General features: G+C 35.7%; 1 long non-coding RNA gene across 1 annotated transcript; it reads right to left on the reverse strand.

The window, feature by feature from the left end:
* Nucleotides 1–2,862: 2,862 nt before the first annotated feature.
* On the reverse strand, nucleotides 2,863–3,439 carry LOC144564847 (uncharacterized). The gene is made up of 2 exons (XR_013514759.1): nucleotides 3,396–3,439; nucleotides 2,863–3,228 (listed from the first exon to the last, which is right to left on the reverse strand). It is a non-coding gene; the product is annotated as an uncharacterized LOC144564847 (long non-coding RNA).
* Nucleotides 3,440–3,907: the final 468 nt, after the last annotated feature.

A 3,907-nucleotide genomic window follows, 5' to 3' on the forward strand; every position in this document is an offset into this window, starting at 1 on the left:
TGATCGTACGGTGCGGATCTATATTCAAATATGACTCTCTCTCTCACCATGGCGGGAGCTCCCGCTTATGTTTTTTCAAATGTTTTTTCAAATGTTTTCAAATGTGAAACTTCTTCTCTTTCACACTAGTAAATTAGAAGAGAGAGAGAGAGAGAGAGAATCGCTGACCGCTTTCTGTAAATCTTGCCAGAAGCTGTGAAGATGGAAGGGAAATCGATTGATTCTCCAAATCTTGATTCAATTTTTGCCCCTGAATCCGACGATTTCAAATACATATGCACTCTCAGTACAATTTTGGTTTCTACAATTCAAGAAGTGAAAGATCGTGTATCCCAAATTGAGCTCATCTTTTGTAGCCAGCTTTTCCCCAAATTCCAATCGAATTCAAAATCATTCCAGAGAAAGCAAGAGGCGTGGAAGAAGAGAGAAACCAACCTGTTGAGTCAAATTGGAGAACTGAAACTCAGTTTGTTGCAGGAGATCAGTGAGGACAGAGAGAAGCTGTTGAAAGAGATTGAATGCAAAGATCAAAGTTTGGTTACTGAACAAAGCAAGAGAAGAGACATGGAAAGAGATTTTGGTACACTCGAGGAGAGGTACAATAGTTTGAAATCTCAGTATACTAACCTAATTGAGAAATTCGAGGGTAATTCAGGAAATTTGAAATTCTCTGAAAGAGCAGTAGAGGAGAAAAAGGTGAAACCTCATTCTTCTAAGAGAAGCCATGAAGGCAAGTTACTATTTTGCATATATACACCTTTTAATTTGCATATTTCTAAGACACTTTGCTGTTAGATAGAAATGATTGTAATGCAATAGCGTAAATTTGGTGTAATTTTAATACTAGAACACAAATTAAGCCCTGAATTTGAAAAAATAAAGAAGCTAATAGGGGTGGTACGTCCAGTTCTTTGGTTGGTGTATTAATACCAGCATAGAAAAAATATACTGTAATAATTTACTTCTCTGTATTACTCTAATTTTTTTATCTCACTTTCCTAAGTCTCAATTCCTTTCCAATTGTATATTTAGATTTTGATGAAATCAATACGGAAGAAATCAGTCCTTACACTGAGCTGAGAAAACCGAAGCTTCTTCTCAATTCAATGTCTACTTCTGCTCGATCTCCCCCAAACTGCATTTCTGGTAAACCAAATTAAATTTTTTGAGTCCCTTTAGTATGATTCAATTCTAGTTCTTACAAGTATGGTGTCTTGTGCTTTGTTTTAAATTGAACTATTAAGCCTCTGATTACATCTGTGACCTCAGTATCATCACTGTCGGATCAGGTAACGGTAAATACTTTGCCTTCTTTGTATATGCATCTTAGCTTGAATTGTATATATGTGGGGTTTATTAAATGCATAGTTGGTCATTAAACCCTAGAATATTATTTTGCTGTTTGGTTCCTGTAATACGTTTTTTATCAATCGAATTGTTAGTAGGCATTAAAGCCACTAACCTTCAAAAAAAAAAATATTATGTTTTTCTTTCAGACAACGAAGAAAAGATAACATGGTGTCAAACCAACAAAGAATGTACGTCACCCAGTACACCCAGTTTTCTCCCAAAATCCACTTTGGTTAAAATAACAGAAACCTTATCGGGTCAAAAGCAACCAACCACATGGAGGGACACTAGGGCAAATTGGAAACCGTGTGGGGCTGACCTGGACCCACACGACGACTCCCTTGATACAGCCATTGAGATGGCACAGAAATCAAAGCCTGACATTAGTAGCACTACTTCAGCTCTTGGTGCTCCAGTGCCTCGAGAAACGTGCAGAGCTATACTTGCTGTCGAAGAACCAACAGTATGTACTTTATTTCAAACCACAAACTTAGTAGTGTCTGATACTCTGGTACCGCTGTTCAGGTGTAGAGAGCAAAATACATAAATGTAATTGGAGGCCAAATTTTGCAATTTTTTAGAACCTTTTTACTATTTATTTAAATAGTTGCAAAATCACTTGATCTAAAGATTGTTGACCATCCAATGGTAGTGATTTTCTACCTATCTAAAAAAAATAATGTTGAGTTGTTCGGATTGGTGGTTTGAACTTTAAAAATGAAGATATGGATCCATAGTACGGACCAAAGGGCGGTGTGCATAGTACCATAGCCTCACTCTTAACATTATTAATTGAAAAAAACATGAATCATAAAGTAGACTTACCAAAACCTGAACCTTATCCATTCGAGCAGGGTAACCTGAAATCCAATCTGATACGATCCCGGAAATCACCCGACCTGAAAATGATCTGACAAAAAGTTAAATTTTCTCGAAACTGTAGTGACCTAGACCTGAAAATGATCCAACATGAATGATCTAAGACAAAACTTGATCTGTTCTCATTTCTCAAAGTAACTTATGTGCCATCTCTAGGTACTGGTATTTGCTAGCATTGCTTGTTACTGGTATTTGACCTTTTAATATTTGATACCAAAATCGCTAAAACCTGACTGGTACATGTAACAATCTGTTCAACACTTCAACCCGAGTCTGACATAATTTTAACCAGATAAAATTGCTTTCAGGCTTTTCAGGTTCCACGGCCACAAGATATGGACTTCAACATCTCGGATGAAGAGACCCACATCTCGGATGAAGAGACCCACATCTCGGATGAAGAGACCCCAGATTTGGCTTCAATCTAATTGTATTCAAAGACAGGAATGTTGAACTCTTTGTTAACCGATAACATCCATCTTTTGTCTACCTCCGACGGGTTCCCCTTGTAATTTTTGCTATGTGATCAGTCGGAGTTATTAGATTGTATAGAAACTACACAGTCGGAGTTATTAGATTTCTAATAGTTTTGAAAAAAAAAATATATTCTCAACATTATCTAACCCATTGCCGAAAATACAAAAAATATATATATTGAGACAATAGAAGAGAAGAAGCTCTGCAATGAACTAAATCATACCATGGAATTCATATCCTACAACATACATATCCATGGGGATTGATTGCTATCAGGAAATGAGAGGACTCAATTTAATTGTGCATGCATGCACAGTGGAGCCCAATTCTCAATTCAAAATTGATCCAAAAAATAAAAATAAAAATAAAAATGAAAAATGAAATCTAATCCCTATTGTTGTGTGTTATTTTTGGATTTGTCAAGAATTCCACCACATTACTCGCACATCTTCATATCCACATGCCATCACTTCCTCTTCCAATGCCATTCCTCAGCTCTGCTTCTCTCATCCTTTCCATTCCCTGCAATTCATCAAATTCAATTTTTCTCTTAGTTACTTAATTAAACAAAATATATAATGGCCTTGTTTCTAATTTACAAAAGAAATATTGAGAGACGGAATTGCATTGACAAAGAAGAACATTAATTAAAAATGCTCAAGCAATTAAGAAGATTAAAAAAAAGGTACCTTTCTGGGTATCTTTGGTATCTCTTGGAGATTTTATAATCGTGGAGCAATTCAGATGTCTTCTTAATGACCGATTTTTATTAGCGTTTATTTTCAATTAATCTCAAAATATATTTTAATATGGATATCATGTTGAGAGCGGTTCACATTTTTTTGTTTGGATTTCAAAATCGAAGAAAAAGATATTGGATACGATTAGAGCATGAAGTAATGGGAAGCAAAGGGTTCATTATACTTTCGTTAAAATGATTCCGGAAAAGAAGTCGTTATGGGCCGGGTCAAAGGTAAGATTTAATTTACAGGCCCATTTGTAGCTACGGGCTTAGTATTAGTATTATTTGTGGAAGTATGTGTATTAGTATTATTAATTAAACTAATTTTTTGAGGCATATATCAGTACCAAGCATGGAATGGTTTGATCTGGAGCGCAGAGATTGCTCTGAGATTCGTGCTTTGCATTTCTAAAGAGTTTCCATAAAATATCAATATCTACGCCTGCGCTTAGACCAATG

The sequence above is a fragment of the Carex rostrata genome, chromosome 13 (assembly GCF_964058835.1).
Source record: "Carex rostrata chromosome 13, lpCarRost1.2, whole genome shotgun sequence".
Classification (NCBI taxonomy): Eukaryota; Viridiplantae; Streptophyta; class Magnoliopsida; order Poales; family Cyperaceae; genus Carex; species Carex rostrata.